Below are 19,229 nucleotides of genomic sequence, written 5' to 3'. Positions count from 1 at the left end.
CAAATTTAGTATCCTGATATTTGGATGTCTTAACAAAAGAGTACCAAACTATTTGGTAACATTGTGATTAATGCAAAGTGCTAGAATTCAGCAACATATTGTTACATACATGGCCACTTTCTCTTCTAAATTAATAGTGTTTGTCTCTATAAGCAATTTTATATGGCAGAACAGTCCATCTTGTAGAAATATAACTGGTAACCAACACCATTTACAATGTAAACACTTGTAATTTACTAGTAAATGAATATCCAAATGGTAAATTTGAAATCTGGATAATTACATTGTCTTAATGAACAAATATCTGAACAGCTAATATCACATAAACACTGTAAGCCTTTGCTTTACAGCCAAGCATTTATCACTCATATGTGTATTTTTACCGTACACATGTGGGATCTATTAGGCTACCCCATATCATTTGTCAACTACATGCATATCACTGATCATGTGTCTACTTAACAATATCCAGTGATCCGACAAGCTCTTACTCTAATCATTATTCAAACTTTTGCACGAGTGACAGACCCAGAGAGTATACATAGTTATCAATATATATACACATGTAACACTAAGTTTGGCATCACAAGTGTGAATGAGTAATACCATGTAGTACAACACAATGTATCACAGTGCTAAATTTTTTTGTATAGACAGTGCTTTAAGTGATAATTATAGTACATTTGTTAGTCATCTTGCTTGGAATGTTTATCTTCATTACCTCAATTTTTGTGATCACAAATACATGTTCACCTATTACAGTCACATGTGATCAATCATCCTGTCCTTGTTTTCATAACATTCTTGTTCTACCAATTATCCACGTAAGTTAACATAACTCTACTACAGTACACTGTATGGGAAATACAGTGAACATTGGCACTTTGATCCCTCCCAGGCAAAGTACTATATAGTTTGTTAATCAGTTTGTTTGAACATAAAGAGTGATTCTAACCTAAAATTAAAAGTCAAATTGAAAATTGTTATGTAGTGTAGAAACTACATACGTGTACAGTAGGTGTTAGTCTGATCAAGTTCAGTTGATTACAGATTATCTGACTGTACGTGAGCCTTTGTAGAACTGCTCATAGCTGGTTTCTAGGCAATGGAATTGTAGATGTTGTCAGGGGATTCTGTAATCAGATGGTGAGTCAATAGTAAGGTAGTCACAAGCTGTAGTGCATAATACATACTGTATATTCAGGAATATTCTTGAAATTGTGTAGTCATGGAGTGTCTATGGGTTCACATAGTACAGTTTAAAAAAACCTAAGATATTTTCAACATTTGTATGTGCAGTGTAGTGTGTATGTCAGCTAACTACAAAACACACATCGGTCAGCTAACATCGTATTACGTGCTTAAGTGTGTATGCATATCTGTATGTGTTTGTATAAGTAGGAACATGATGTGTACACAACCACTACGTATATATGCAGGGGGAGGGCCTTGTTATTTCAACTTTAGACACCAGCTGTATTTTTTGAACACATGAGTACAAGTATTGAGTGTCACTCGATACTTTACTTGCCACACTTCCATTCTGATACTCTGCCAGAGGGTTTGCTAGAAAAAATATCTGCATCTTCAGAAATTCCACTGAAATATTACCATTGTGTGCATGTGTGTGTGACTGTGTGTATGTTACACGGTTTACACTGATGCACAACCTTATCATCTCTACAGGAATCACCACACTGTACAGTTGTCACATAGTGAATAAGTGTATATATTACGTACTTGTATGGTGAGTTAAGGTATTGATATATAGGAACAGATTTGACTATAGACTGATCAATACCAGTACACTAGCAATCAGGAAATGTGCCTGTATGAATAGATGTTATAAACACAGCACTGGTGGGATGGTACATGTATGTAAAACAACTGTAACTATGTAGCCACATTTAGTTTCATTAGAAAACATCTACTCAGTATGTACATATAGGTACTGATGTTACTACTGTTAAAGTGATTGCTAAGCGAAGCATGCACTGTGCAATAATGTACTGATTTGTTGAATATTGACACTTGCCCACACTGCACACAGAGACATGCTATACTACACATATGTATGCGCACGCATGCTCACACACACTACACAACACACACACACTACGCAGCACACACTATGTAACACGCACACACATACTATGCAACACACACACACTACACAACACACACACACACTACACAACACACACGCTACACAGCACGCACACTACACGCGCTACACAACACACACACTACACAACACACACGCTACACAACACACACGCTACAAAAACACACATGCTACACAACACACACGCTACACAACACACACACTACAAAACACACACACTATGTAACACACACACACACACACACACACACACACACACACACACACACACACACACACACACACACACACACACACAGACATACTACGCAACACACACGCACACACATACTATGCAACACACATGCACGCACACACACACACACACACACACACACACACACACACACACACACACACACACACACACACACACACACACACACACTACGCAACACACAAGCACACACACACACACTAGAGTTGAATCAAACATTTGATTCATTTGGATATTTGCTTAGTAGAGCTAGTATTCGAATACCTTAGAATACAAGCAATTAAGCTTTTAGCAATAACTGCAGCATATTTTGGTATTTGTGATTGCAGTATACTGTAATTAACTGTATTTCTTCATAGTTATTCTTCCAGTGAAAGGTGATTTTGAAGCACATACTACCATGGAATTTATACAGAGAATAGCAATTACATGCATCCAAACAATACAAGATATGTAGTAGCGCTAAAACGATTATTCTAATATTTGTCTATTCGTTTGGCATGACATTATTCTATTCATTAACATGCTGTTCAAATATTCATTAGCACTGTAGTGAGCTGTTATCAGATGAATAAAGCCCCTTGAGATTGTGGCATATTCATACTGAAAAATTCCATTTTAGAAGAGATAGAAATAGCTTTCAGACTTTACCTTACTGCCCTACAAGATATCAGTATTTATTCATGTTTAAAGAATAATCGAATAATTGGATGTTTTGTTCATAACTATTTGAATAGTAAAAACTGCTATTTGTTTCAGCACTAATATGTACCTTAATCTGTTCGAATTGTTTTACTATTCAAACTATTTGAACAGTAAATTTGATAGCTCTAACACACCAACACACACGCATGTATGGGCCAATAACTTCTTCATATGTACATTTGTGGGATACAATACCTTTAAGAAATGGTTTAGTAATAACCTTGGAAGTATCCATTAATACACAGATGTACTTAGCTTCTAAGTTCTGCATGTGCAGATTTGTGTAGACGGGTTGCCTTATTAAGGCATGGTTGTTTTAACTGTAACCTTTCCATGAGTTTTGGTGGTCAAAAATGTATTATGACCTATAGCAATGACAAACATTTTAGTTAATTTTAGCATGCTAGTTACTAGTCAGCTTTTAGTACGGCAAGTATGGCTATACTGTAATGGGTGAGTCCATTGTATAAGGTTTATACCCTATGGCTCATGAATCATGGGTTTTGGGCGTAGTGAAAACTCACTGAAAATATTCTTCGTAAGACCTCATCACTACTCAGGGTAAGAATGTTCTGTATCATAAAGTATGACAGGTTATAGAGCATTACTTAGGTGTCGAATGAGACAGGTTTTACTGCAAACAGTACAATGTATAGTATCATCTTACTGGTACATAGTCTTTATGATATGATTCTATATAAATGGAATCACAGACAACATACATTGCAGATAATCTATGTAAAATAGGTATTCACAATGGTGACATTATTCTCATAAGGACTAATAGTTTTATGTATGGAAAATCCTCATTATGGACCCAGGATTTGAGCTTTGAGTGACCATATCTCTCTAACTCTACTCTGTTTCTTCATGAAGATATGTTCCTTTTCACTATTACTCCGGTGAAATGTCAGCCAGTTTGTCTCAAACATCACTGCTGTGGTTTCCCAGGTGCGGCACCAATAATTTTGTGGTGCTATTACTAAGAGCCATGATTGAGGTACAAGAATGTTTCAGCCTTAACTGAGTACACACTCCACAATGATCAAAGATTTGTATAAAGGTTATATTATTGACCACTGAACCCATAACCAAGACAAGTCAAATGCATAACAAGGATTGTTTGTAGTGACATCACTGTTGCGAATACCTACAATATCTATGCACACACACACACACATACAGGTACACACCGTGATTAACACAATGAAGTACAGTATAATATTACACAATTATAGCATTCAGTTCCAGAAATCACACCACCTCTTTTAGGTCCTTGAAATTAAATGCCAACGTTATACCAGGTAGACTTTCCTCTCAGCTGTAATACCAGGCAGACTTTCCTCTCAGCTGTAATACCAGGCAGACTTTCCTCTCAGCTGTAATCCTGATGTAACAGCATGCACACACACATTACACACTGACAGACAAACACACACACAAAGCAAAACTTTTGGCTGCCCTATGAATATGGTCATAGTTATACTTTATAAACGTTACACCTGACTGGGCAACCTGCATGTGCTTAAGAGCCAGTGCTTAAAAATCCTCAAGACTAGTAACCTGCAAGAGGCCATAGTATGTCTCACCGGTGAAGGTGTGAGCACTAAAAGCACCACCCAACCTCACCCATTACATAAGATATGGACAGTTTGCATTTGCCTACCAGGTTCCCATTTATTTAAACAGCTGGGTAGACCGGAGCAATGTGAAAAAGCTTCGTGCTCAATGACATGACTAAAGCAGTTGGAAATAAATCCTCTAATCACTTGGCTGACTCACACATTACAACCTTACACATATATTACAAACATACGCACACACATAGGCATGCATACACATATGTACACACATAATGTACTTTCTTCTTACACAAGCACATATACACATGTGGAGACACACAAACTTTACATTCATGTGCACATACTTGGACTGCTGATGTTGCTGCTGCTACTGGCACAGCCGTCATTACAGGTGATGCTCAGGTTACTGTCAGGAGGAGGAATAAGGAGAATTACTTACAGAATACACACAGATTTTGTAATGACAAAGTGTCTTAGCTTATAACCGAAGTCAAAGGTTGTTTTTTTTATAAAAAAACTACTATGTGAACCACATGGCTCTTTAGGAAATATGGTTGCTTTAATACAAACATACTAAATGACCTAATGTTGAGAGAATCTGAATCCACACATGAAAATTATATATGTACCCCTCAGCTGTCATGGGTGTGCAACAATTGCATGTATAATTCTAACAATGGTGCCACACATACATAAAAAACTATTTACAATAAATGCACCATGGCTAGACATGTAGGGTTCTGTCTTATATTCGTTAGGTCATGCATATGTATTGCAATAAAATAGAGTAACACATAGTTGCATGAACAAGCAATCACACTTCACTCAAAGTCCACATACAGTGGATACCCTCAGGTCAAATATTTGCAGCTTCACTAGACATGTACTACACAACAAAAAATTTGACATAAGAAAAACCTGATGAATTCAACATATCAGGATGAATTTGTCAAATATCAATAACCACCTTTAAAGTGGATGTCAGATCTTTGATTTATTTCATCAAAGCTGATCAAGTGAGGATTCCTTTCGACAAATTTTCTGTTGTACAGTAGCTGCATCAAATTGGTGTTTTTTAAGCTGGACATTAAGACAGGTTCCATTGCACCGCCATGACTAAGGGTTACGTGTTCACATCAGCACTCGATCTTTCCCCATGCACTAAATGACCTTCTCAATAGGGCCATCTACTTACACAAGTTACACCCCTGGACACACAGATTTGATATCTACATGATGCCCACGCCTAGTCTCACCCCTGACCAGGATATACGCAATAGAAATAATTGGCTGTAAAGCAAAGGCTTACGATGTTTATGTAGCATTAGCCATTAGCTTATGTACATACTTGTGTGGTGTCATCGATGATGGATAAAAAACGTTGCCGGGTACACTGGAATCAGTAAAGGAGATAGCAATAAAGATCAAAGTAAATTCTAGTCATGAGAAAGCATGGGAATAATTGACATGCGAGGCATTCTAGAATCTGATCGGAAACCAATGAATTCCTCACTTGTATGTGTCACAGCCAAGACTTTGTATATAGCACCCTTGTGGTGGGGTGACCCCTAAGACAATGGCAGTTCAAAATGATTAACACTTCTTAGGAGGGATTAGACAAGATTTCTTTGCCCCAGTACTGGGGAATTTGACACTGGAATTTGCCTGTATCGTCTCACATCAGTGATTCTGGAGTGGGGGCATGTCATTTATATCTGCACACATAGATAAAGGACCCCTGTTATCTACGGTGCCCAGAGCAATATATATGAAAATATATAACTCACTGAGGATGATTGCAGCTTGAATACGTCTAGAGGATGTTGATTATCTATGACCATTATACTATCTATGATTATTATGATTACGTACTCCTTCTGTTCATGGTCACACCATAGATAATAGACATCCCTAGTCACACCGGCGAATTAAAGAAGCGCTTAAACGCATGGTTACCATGGTTACAAGCGCCTGCTTCCCGTCGCATATCGGGATTCATAAACAATTATCCGGGTCTGACTCGGATTGGATCACGTGAGAAACAAAATTGTTCGTTTGACGACGTGGAAACTTATAAACACTATTGCATAGCTTTTTCGTGAGCCACGCCCACTTATCACGTTACAAACATACGCTCAACCACGCCCATTTATTGATGGGATGGCTGAGATGTAAATTGAGCTTCTTGATGGGATGGCTGAGATGTGTCTGCAATTATGTGCATTCGCGGTGCCAGGTCCAGTTTGCGCTGTCCCATTGCTGAGGCACCGATTGCTGTGCAGGTCGCTGAGGCCCATATGTAAGATAATTTGTTTTTGTTTATTATGTACTGTTTTATCTTATGTCATTAATTTGTAAAAGTATTGCTCGTAAAAAAAAAAAAATTATTAGTAAATGCAGTATGTAGCACGAAACTGAGGATATCTATGGTGAGGGTAAGCTTTTGTTAGTAGGTGATGACCTTATTTATTTATTTATTTTTTGGTCTTCAACCTACAGCTAAGCTGAAGTTGCAATTCTAAAAGTTTGGATCCACCCCTGTTTACTCAACACGAATCGAACGCTCAAAACGTAGTCTCGCTCGCTCGAGACCAGCCGAAACATAGCTCTTATCGCACGCCTCGGCTTTAATTAATCCGGGTCAGTGGGTCATCCGGGTCAGCAGTAGTGACCCGGTTTCAACGCTGGTAAGTGAGAGCTTCTATTTTGATTTTATATAATTTTAGATATAGTGATCCAATTTGCCATATATACACTAGTTCCAATAGTAGGAGTGTAATTAATCCAACATCACATCGATTCACATGGTTTGCTTTGGTAATTGCACTGTAAAGCAGCCAGTGACAATGAAGCTGTTTGTTCAAGTGCACCAAGAGAGTGATTTAATGGAAAGTGCCCTTTTAAGTACAACATAGATACATGACTATTACTAGGGATTGGAGAAAGCATTATGCACCAGAAATAGATGTGTTTTGAATGTAGATGTGGTTTCTATACTTTACACCTCATACCAGGTTTACTGGACCTTGATGAAGTTTTGGAGGTTTTGTGTGAGGGATTAGAATCTATGAGCAAACATCTTAATAGCTTTATTTAACTGCTTGAGAATTAGATTCAGTTCCATTAAATCTTAATGACCAAAGGATTTCTAAAAGGCCATGTATCGTTGATAACAGAAGGTATGTACAGAGTGTAGAGGGACAGAAGCATATCTTAGTGTAAATTGTAGAAGTGATACATTCATTAATCATTATGCAGTATACAATCAGTTGACTGTTACAGAGAGAATAACTCAATAGTAGTAAACATTGTAGAAAAGATACTATAACATGATCAATATAATAATCAAAAGCCAATTATTTTCCTGTATGATGTCATCTACACTTTTGCGTAGTACACCTTACACACTTGAAAGGCTTAACCATTGCTAACACATGGGAAAGTTATGCTGGCTACAGTCACAGCTGTACATGCAAAAACAATGATACCTGAGTTAGCACAACTGTACATATAGTTTGTACACTTAGAGTGTAGATTCCTATTTCATAATCATAACAAATATCATTACAAAGTGGGCCATCTGACATGAAGCAAGGTCATTTACATATAAAATGTACTTCATTAGTACATCTACGCTACAAAAATATACTGCATTAGATTACCAGTATGTGCCTTGCTAACTTATAACAAGTCTCTCGGCAAAACACCTACCATATAGCTATACTAGTTCATGTAATGATAATATCATCACAACTACATTGTGACTGGTGAGAGTAGAAGGAAAGTTCCATCATCATAATTATCAACACATAGTTAAGATGTCACCACTACATAGATAGGTTTTCATAGAACCCATTAGGAACATTATAATTATAGAAAACCACTTTTGGAAACCACAACATACTCCATACCTACAAATGGGCTTAAAAGCCACTTTGTTTAGTTAAAAGAAAGATGTTTGAGTGCACTATAAAGTGCACCTAATGGGTTCTATATATATATATGAATGATGATATCTTTATTTTATCATTTATTTTAACAATAGACAATGTGTTGATATTGTCATGGAACTTTCATTCTACTCCCACCATGCAGGTACCAGCCACAATGTAGTTGTGATGATATTATCATTGCATGAACTTGTACACTGTAAATTCAAATAGGTACGAATGACCCAAATGTTTTATTTTGCCTGCAATTCAAATGACCCAAGGATGTAATTGTACTGGGCACAAAAATGCTAACAGAATTCTGTTTGCCCAAATCAATTCTGATGACAACATGCACAGATGTCTTCAAGGTGTAAAACTATTACACTATCAATGAACTTACTGACTGTAAATTATTGGTAAAGTGCTCATGTAGTGATGATGTCCAATTACTGACAGCAACAACATGTACAACGTCCTCCTACAGTACATGTATATTAAAAAGCATACACTGTACATCATGAAATAAAGCTAAAAGTTTATACTGTACTTTATCTTATACCGATTCAAGGTGATGTTAAAAATGATCATTTGAAGGAGTGATCGAAGAACCACCATCAAATCTTTACCATTGTATACTCATTACATTAAATTTTAGTGGTAACCACCATATACAGTCATTCACGTCCACCTGAGCCATTGTTTTTTTTTGTTAATAACTCTTGTTACCGTGAGCCAGCTGCTCATGCAGTAGTGCTGTGAAGCCAAGAACTGTTTGATAAAATGCACTTTGATATCAGCAGTGTTGAGACAGTTACTTTTTATAAGTAACTAGTTACATATTACAACAGAACTATTTAGTTACAGTTACATATTACCCAAAAAAAAGTAACTATTTATTACATATTATATTACTTTGTGACTCGTTGTTACAGTAACTATATTACTTAGGTGACGCGTTACATTTTATATTGAAGTTTAATAATTAAATGGAGTTAACATAGAAGCTACGGAGCTCTGGACACTCGCAGACACGCGCCCACAAAAGGTTATAAACAGGATAATCAGGTTGGGTGACATCCCAGGGGCTCTCGTTAGCAACCGTGTATTCGGATGTCACTGCAGTGTAACGTCTGGTGCTACTTCTCACGAGTCAATGTCTATTTCACTTTAAGGATGTCCGAGCAAGGCTGGCTATGCTTTCCGAAGAATGACATTGTGCCATAGCTAGTCGTATCAATGCTTCACAGTGAATTCAGGTGCTTCTTCATTGTTGAAGCACACACTGTGGTGGCATCTGTAAGTACTATGTTGACTGGAGCAGTCAAAGTGTGGCTTTTAGGCATTACTATGGCACTTGTAGGTGCTGCCACAGTACATCAGTTTTAACAGTGTTCATTGGCAGCCTACTCCATTAGATGATGTAGTAAGATACAGCACATGAAAGAGTGATTTCTGGTCGTTTCAGCATGGGCTCAGTGTATTACAACTTATAATAGCACTGTGCTGGTGGCCCATGAATACAAGGTCCTTCTTGTTTTATTTTCTATCAGACACTATAACCAGTGCAAAATATCTCCTGGTTCAGTTGCGAGACGTGATCAAATATGGGCAGGGCTTGGCCTATGAGCCAGTTTGTTCAAGGCCATACTCGCAGAACACCATATACGTAGGTGGCTCATGTACAGTGTCACTCACAGCGGCATGATGAGGTGTGCTGTATTTGGCCATGTCTTGACAATCGCACCTTCAAGCTCCTTCGAAGTAGCCATTATGTCTACACATGCAGGAGCATAGCTAGGGGGCAGCAGTGAAAGATGATGTATCGAGTGAATGTTGGTGAAAAAATACAGGTGATTACTCATGTATGCATATAATGGTCATTCTTTACAGGTTACAGCCTAGTCTATTATCTTATCTAGTGAGCTCACAAGTTTGCTATCCTTGCTATGAAATTTGCCCTGGCAGCCCATTGTATGTGAAACAAGTATACCTCTGAATCATAGTGGGAAAAATGGAGCACAAAGCCAAATTGATCGTGGTGTTCGAGCACAGTCTTCTTGATGAAGTCTGCACATCGTCAAGTTCCAATATGCAGCACCTGGGCAGCTACGTACCAAGAGGTTTTACCACATCCATATACTGTGGAGCCAAGTAATTGTTTTTCTGCTGCCTTCAATGTCAGTTGACATGCACATGTGGCATACAAACTTAATTTGTGTACTTAAGCAGCCCTTGATGGCACTTCATTGGCCGGGTTCCCTGTGATTTTGCAATCAAACAACTAAAACAATTTTGTTACAACACTCTGAAGTGTTTGCTGTTAACATGCAGGGAACAATCTCCTTCATCATGTTTTGGAGATTAGGAACGCTTAACAGAAATGAAATGGAACATTATGTTATGTGTGCCAGCCAGAGGGCTCTCCCTCATTTGGTGTCACCTAATCCTGAGACTCAATAATATTTAGAAAGATCCTCACCAAGCAATGGAAACATAGATACCCGGTTGGACCTTAAGAGTTATTTCAATTGCTACCACATACATACACGGGGGACCATTGGAACTTACTACCCATTTCTGCTATCGAAGCTGCTACTCTAGATAATTTTACTAATCAACTACGTAAGTTATTAATTGTATAACTATATTATCGTAACTTTTCTTTTTTTTCTTTTTTATTGTGATATATGCACTATAACTCACTGATTGATTATAACTAGCAATTATATGTATGTACTGTATGCTGTAACTTATTATTTATGAATAGTAATTGTAATCAACAGCTGGTTTTCCTAGGATGTAAATCACAGAACACGTTACAATCAATAAGTTAAAGTATGTATGCTACATTGTGTATGTTACAGTTACTAATAATAAACAGTGCATGTGTGCTGCCTGCCTAGTAATTAATAATAAAGAATAAAGACCATATGTAAGTATTGAGTTGTATACTATACAGTGTGTATCAACCTCTGGTCATTTGGTAGTTTACGGTACATATGTCACCACCATGACAAGCATTAAGCAGTTCTAAAGCATGTACTAAAGTAGTTGTAATTATGTAAGCTAAATTTGTAATTGTTATTGTTAAATCCTAAGCAATCCAGCTGAATTGACTGCCTAGTTACTCATAATAAAGGTCAAATCATTATGGCAAGTTAGATCTCATGCTATAATTGAGCACATCTCCCTATCAGGTAGGAGGGTCAGATTAGAGACTTTGGGTAGAAGCTTTGGGGGCGGTATAACTCTTAAAGAAAAGGAGCTAGCTACTTGGTGGATGCCCGGAGGCCCTCACATATAACGTCACCGGATAACATCGGCAATGATCTAAAACCAGTCCGTGTTCGTGTCGGTTGTATTGGTTCAAAAGATCATTGATCAGGGCATCTACCAGCTACTCAAAAAATCATCTAGCCGGTGCTACAGGCTAGTGTTAGTTGTAGCGCCTAAATAATTTGCGCACCTGACCTTCCTCCAAAATCATGTCTAATCACTCAGTGGTCAAAGCTATAGATTAGCCAGACCCTTTCCACGCAGTCGCTTATCGATTGGAAATTATAAGTGCCGCGCTATCTTCTAATAAGAGTTCACAAATATATGTAAGGAAAGTTTATTCACCTCTTCAAATTACAGTATTAATTTTTACTTCTTTTTTGAGAATTATCTGATATCACCCTACTGTACTGCAAGTTCACACACTAAGCAACTGGACTGCAAGTAAAAGCGAAGGAGCCTGCTACCACTTGCAGTGTTGGGAGTAACGCGTTACTTATGTAACGCATTATGTAATATTATTACTTTTGTGATAGCTAAGTAATATAACGAAATACGTTATAAAAACAGGTAATATAACTCGAGTTACTTCACTTACAAATGTAACGCCTTACTTAAGTAATATAGTTACTGTAACGGGTCTAATATTACTATAACGGGTCTAATATTACATATTATTACTACAAGTAACGAAGTTACTAATCTCGTTAGTTATCCTCTGAGTAACGCCTAGCCAGAACGAAGTAACGAAGCCTACTGAATGTAGTTTACTCACCAGCTTCTTACTGATAACTAAGATTTGCACATACAATGCAATCATGTCACATGATACGGTGGTAGTGGGCTGTGGACACAAAGTAATATAATATGTAATATTATTATAGTTACTTTATTTTATGGGTAATATGTAACTGTAACTAAATAGTTCAGTTGCAAGTAATATGTAATATGTAACTAGTTACTTTTACTAAATAAATTGCCCAACACTGACCACTTGTATATCGCTTGATAGGTTTATCATCGAATTAAGAAAAAAAACTCATTGTGTACTACTACATTTAGTGGTTACTACTAAGTGCACAAAAACAGATTCATAACTTCCTTCATCTTGTGGGCATTTATGGACATGGTCAAAGAAAATGATAATGTGTGGCCAAGAGAGCAAAACAGTAGATACGATGACATACAACTACACATTCTCTGTCACATGTACAATAGACGATATGCACACTTTATTACTCGAACGAAAAATGATCAATTAAGCGTAGACGACGCAAAACTCGACAGTGACTTACAACCGGAAGTCCCATACAAAAGTATGGGAAGCACATGCGGCTCGAGCAATAACTCACAACTCAAGCAAAGGGCAGGTCATCTCGCTTGCCATACACTTCTTTTGCACGGAAAGAAGTGTATGGCAAGCGAGACGGCCTGTTCTTAGCTTGAGTGGTGAGTTATTGCTTGAGCTGCATCTGCTCCCTGTACTTTTGTATGAGACTTCCGGTTGTAAGTCACCATTGAGTTTTGTGCCGTCTACGCTTAATTGATCATTTTTCATTCAAGTAATAAAGTGTGCATATCGTCTATTCAAGAATAATACTTTGAACACATACACTTGTATGTAATTATCACACTATGTTGGTTAGAGTTCAAGTACACAGTGCAGCCACACATGCATATTATAAATACTGCTACAATAAAGTCATATATACTGTATATATAGTAGTTGAGTATGTTTCAATCCTATTGTATTTTCAGAGAATTGTGCATGTAGGCATTACATACAGTCAGAGTCAAGGCCGTTACTCAAACTGTAACTTGCTACATATTACTTGTTAATAATGTAACACACTACAGTTACATATTACTCCCAAGTAACAAGTTAAATATATCTGTATTATTTTCTTGTTACAAGCTGTAATTAGTAATAATATTAAATTTGTTCATTACAAGCTATACCAACCTTCTAAATACAAGCTACCACTACCAGCCTACAACTACTGTACAATCATACTTCAGCCCCAAAAAATACTTTGCTGTAGTACCTTGACCTCTATAGAGTGCATGCTCTCCATATACATACTATCATTTATTGTGTAACACATTATCCCAACTCTGCATACAGTACACAACGTACTATGTACGTGTAAGTGCAAATTTTCCAATGGTTAAAGGCTTCTATTTGATTTCAGTACAATTATAGAGCATTGGCATAGCCAATAGTAGAATGCAATTAATCAAAATCACGTGGTTTGTCTTAGTAATTGCGCCATAAAGCAGCCAATGAGATAACAGAATCATTTAAGTGCAGCAAGAAAGTGATTTAATAAAAATCCAGCATTTAAACTAGGGATGTAATGACTTACATTAAATTCTAATGACCAAAGGGCTCCTAAAAGGCCATGTATATAGGAACAGAAGCATACCTTGATATAGATAAACTGATGTCCATTTGGTTCCACAAGGGGTACTTTGCGATAAGTCACTCTCTAGAGTTTCTATGGATATATATACTTGAAATTAGAAAGGAGAAAACATCCTGACCACCTGGTAGACTCCTGTAAGCGTTCAAGCGTTAATTGGATGGCTGCAGGTTCGAGGCTGCCCAGGTCCAGTCATGGATTTTTTTCTCCTTTCTCCACCTTTTCAAACACACTTTATGTAACAACTTTGAACAGGCTGTAGGACCAGGTGTCCAACAGACCTTCAGCACCTGTGCTGTAAAGCCTTAATAAAAAATAAATAAATAAAAGATAATAGAAGTGATACAATCTACAGCAAGGCAGAACTTGCATCTATGCAGCATACAATTGGTTTACTGTTATAGAGAAAATAGTAAACACGATCATAGCATATTAAATAAGGATACTATAACAAGATAATTCTAATTATAAAGAGAAAAAAAACCCAATCATGATGTCAACAAATACTGTGACAAGTGTCTAGTACCACTTGAAAGGCTTTAACACATTGCTGGCTATGTACAGTACAAATAACACGAAACAGAGGTAGCAGAACATTAGATGTAGTTTGTACACTTAACAACAATACAGCGTAGATTGCTCTTTCTGTAATCATACTGTATGGGCTGTCTGCGACCATTTACATATAAAATATGCATCATAAGTGCATCTACCATATATAGTCCTTAAAAATTTCTAATATTCTTGTTTTATTATCAAATGCTATATATATGCAGCAATAACTAATCCTTTTAACTCACCACGAAACTTGTAAGCAAGTATTGTATGTGCAAGATTATAATACTCTAGCCACAGGCCACCAGTACATGTACAGGATACGCTGGCTGTAATAGATTACCAGTATATGATTGGTTAACACTGTACATTGACATCACCTAGGTGATACTGGGATCAGCTTTTACAAGTGGTGGGAGTAGAATGAAAAATCAAAGGAAGGTCCATCAACCATATCACACATTGTGTATTGAGTGTATATGATGTCATCATAGATTAATGATTTCATAAAACACTATAATAGAAACCCACTTTTGGCAAACTGCTCACCTACAAACGGTTGATAATGGAGTTTAATAGCCACTTTATTTTTACCATAATAACTTTTAAAAGTAAAGATGCTTGTGTGCACCTTGTACATGCTAACAGAATTCTGCATGCCCAAGTTCTGATGATAAATACACAGAAGTGCTGTAACGAATAGCAATTTTACTGTTCAAATAGTTGAGAACAAAATGACCAAATATTAGATTATTCTTTAAAAACTAAGAACATTTCTATCTTTTCTAAAACAGAATTTTACAGCATAGATACATTACTTTGAATAGTGTCATGCTGACCAAATAGTCAAATTCAATTTACCTTCAATTCTACCACCTTTACTTAAGCCACAAAACCAGCTAACTACACTTTACAAGACAAGTAATTGTGTCAGATATGCTTCAGCCTGACAGGTGCCTTTTAATTGGCATTCTATAGTATGGTACATGCAATGCAATGCCATTATTGAGTTACAGGCATCAGTCAGTCAGTCAGTAGAAAATTCCACTGTATAGAAAATTTGGAAAATTTTTGCTGCAACTTATTGCAAGCATTTTAAGTCATGCTTTTAGGCTTAGGCTGAGTGATAGCACAAGACAATTCAACATTTTTCATGTTACGATATGTATCACAACATAGTGTTGTCTGCATAGTTTACAACTGTTACTGTGCATTCTGGTGAAGAAATAAGATCATGATTTACAAATTAGAGCTAATATGCAGTATCTTCTGACATAGAGTCTTGGCAGTTTTGGTTAGGTATAAACTTCAAGGTGACCCAAAATGCTTTCAAAAGTTAAAAATACTAGTGTTGTCCTACTACTGTAACTTGTAACTAAGGGATCATTCATAATTTTCAGCATTTCCACAAGCATACAGAGAGTACTCTCTTTACTGACTACCCTCCCTCCCTCTTATCCAAAGTGTATTGTTTAAAATGTATGATTGATGTTGTTGTGGTTTTCCTTACTGCATCTGCTATCTTCTTCATCCATCAGAATACAAGTATTGAAAGAACACTACCACCTTTAACATCCAACTGAACACTAGTAGCTAGTATAGCAATCATTTCTTTATGTGCTACAAAGACCAACATTTGGTATTGGGCTAGTATCAACAAAACTGCAAAAGTCTAATACCAACCAGATACTTCGTATAATGTTACTTAATGCTTGTAACAAGTTGAACAGAATTCTTTGAAAGAAGCCAGCAAGTACTAGTAGTACACACAAAGCCACAAAGCCAGCTAACTACACTTTACAAGACAAGTAATTGTGTCAGACATGCTTCATCCTGACAGGTGCCTTTTAATTGGCATTTTAAAGTATGGTACATGCAATGCACACATCATGGACTTACTCTTCATGTCCCATTTATTTTCCTAGCAGTACAAGTTGCCAACTCATGGTAGCACACTAATGGGATTGCATTGCCTAACACATAAGAAATCATTTGTAATTTTCACACCATGCTTATACCTCAAGTAATGATCCCTTAGCTTGTAGAATTTCTAATTTTTCTTGCACTTGTTTTATTTATTGGCTCTTAGATATGAGACCATTGTTCATTTGACTGCAGTGAAGTGAGGTCAAAACTCATAAATGTTTTAAATTGTTAAAACACTTTTTAACACTACTCAAGATTATGAATAACAACTCCAGAACAAGAGGTACAAGAGATTATGAATCTTTCCTTGAAGTAAAAAGGAAAGATTCTATTTGTTTAAACCAAGTGCATTCCTTGCAGCCATCCAAAGACTAGTTGTGGGGTGTGCGCTTGCTTTTCTGTCCACTTCAGAGTTAAGCAAATCATAATTAGTTACAAGGTGAAGAGCTTCAAGGACAACATCAATCACAAAAGCTTTCACAGAATTAGTGTTTGGATAAATTGAAGGCTAACCAGACTAGGGTTGGGTAATATGTCATGATAAAAGCATGAGACGATAACTGTATAAAGGCTAGTTTTGCACATTATGATATATCGACTTCATGATACACCACGATGTATTGCTTACAAAATGAAATACCAATAATGTACAAATGTAACAAATTACAATTTTAGGGTTGTTTTTGGGATGTATACAATTGCAATACAAGTCAGAGAAAAACATGTACATATGAATTGGCATGTAATATCGTGATAATATCAAACATCGTGATAAGTACATCCATGATATATTGTGGTGCACTTTTTCAATATCACCTAACACTAATCCAGACTTTGATAAACTACTCTAATAGAACATACAGGATGTACGTTTACTATTATACAACCACTGAACAACTTCGAAATGATTACTCTGTTATTTTGAACATTGCATACCTGTTAGCAAAATCTCAACGGGGATGGTCTTCAAAAATATAGTATGAAAAAGATGTGATATCAAAGGTGGCATCCAAGAAATGGCTGCAATGATATTAAATTGTCACTTAATCTGTGACATTACAAATTAATTGACATAATATCATTTGCAGCCATTTTGTATTTCCAGATTTTGTGCACTTTCTTATTTTTTCTATAGGTAAACAAAAGAACTAATTTAAAAAAAAGACATTTGTATTAATTTACCTGTTGAACATCACATGTACAGCCTTCATTTTGCTTTTATATCTTACATAAAAGCTGCTTTCACCATTTAACGATTTTGCTCACATGGGTGCATATGGACAAACATAGATAGATAGATAGATAGGTACACACACACACACACTTATATGAAAACAATTTCAGTAAACCAGGTGCGTGCCCACAGCTGGCCGAAGGCTGGTTGTGGGCGCGCTTCTGGTTTAAAAATGATACCTGTGTTAACACAACTGTACACTTACACTGTAGATTCCTATTCATAATCATAACTCATATCATTACAAAGTAGGCAGTCTGGCATAAGGCAACATCATTTACATAAAAAATATGCTTCATTAGTAAATCTACGGCACAAAGATACACTGCATTAGATTACCTGGCTAACTTATAACAAGTCTTTCAGAAAAAACACTTACCATACGTATATACTAGTTCATGTAATGCTAATATCATCACAACTACATTGTGGCTGGTGACAGTAGAATGAAAGTTCCATCACATTGTCTATTATTATAAAATTAAGATGTCACCATAGATAGGTTTTCATAGAACCCATTAGGAACACTATGTGATGTATTGACATATGGTAAATTCCTGTAGCTGTACGCATGCGTAATAGAGTTGTAATTGTATTCCGGTTGTACCAGGTTATTGTAGTGTTGTCGCGACGTGTTGTAGTAGGCCATTTATTTCTTTTGTACGTGATCGTACATTTGTGTGACATTACACAAAATCTATTTGTATTTAACATAACACACTATAATTTTATATAGAAAACCACTTTTGGAAACCAAAACATACTCCATACCTACAAATGGTTTATAATAGCCACTTTGTATTTTCATAATAGCTTAAAAGAAAAGATGTTTGTGTGCACGGTAATGGATTCTATGAAAACCTATCTATATATGATGACATCTTAAAATTTTATCATTTATTATAACAATAGACAATGTGTTGATATTGTCATGGAACTTTCATTCTACTCCAACCAGGCACCAGCCACAATGTAGTTATGATGACATTATCATTTGTGATGACTGATGATATTATCATTACATGAACTAGTACACTGTAAATTCAAATAGGGGAAAATGACCCAAATTTTTGGGTTGTTTTACCTGCAATTCAAATTACTAATTTTTTGGTACTAATGACCCAAGGATATAATTGTACTTGGCACAGAAATGTTAACAGAATTCTGTGTGCCCAAATTCTGATGACAACATGCACAGATATCTTCACAGCATA

At 36.4% G+C, this 19,229-nt stretch overlaps 2 long non-coding RNA genes across 6 annotated transcripts in view; both read right to left on the bottom strand.

Annotated features, from left to right (window-relative positions):
- Positions 1-523: 523 nt before the first annotated feature.
- LOC136264561 (uncharacterized) lies at positions 524-2,343 on the bottom strand. The gene is made up of 3 exons (XR_010705194.1): positions 1,194-2,343; positions 1,008-1,133; positions 524-955 (listed from the first exon to the last, which is right to left on the bottom strand). It is a non-coding gene; the product is annotated as an uncharacterized lncRNA (long non-coding RNA).
- Positions 2,344-2,554: 211 nt separating this feature from the next.
- The window catches only part of LOC136264560 (uncharacterized), a 29,499-nt gene continuing 12,824 nt past the window's right edge, over positions 2,555-19,229 (bottom strand). For 2 of the 5 annotated variants that reach the window (XR_010705189.1, XR_010705190.1), the window contains 3 exons: positions 9,002-9,079; positions 5,014-5,075; positions 2,555-4,473 (listed from right to left, as the gene is read on the bottom strand). This is a non-coding gene — a long non-coding RNA (uncharacterized lncRNA). Of the gene's footprint in view, positions 4,474-5,013; positions 5,076-9,001; positions 9,080-14,303; positions 14,605-16,365; positions 16,476-16,754; positions 17,418-19,229 lie in introns of those variants that run through there. The other 3 variants (XR_010705193.1, XR_010705192.1, XR_010705191.1) reach the window with 3 other exon arrangements.

Source organism: Dysidea avara, chromosome 8 (genome assembly GCF_963678975.1).
Source record: "Dysidea avara chromosome 8, odDysAvar1.4, whole genome shotgun sequence".
Classification (NCBI taxonomy): domain Eukaryota; kingdom Metazoa; phylum Porifera; class Demospongiae; order Dictyoceratida; family Dysideidae; genus Dysidea; species Dysidea avara.
This window is presented reverse-complemented; position numbering and strand designations above follow the sequence as displayed.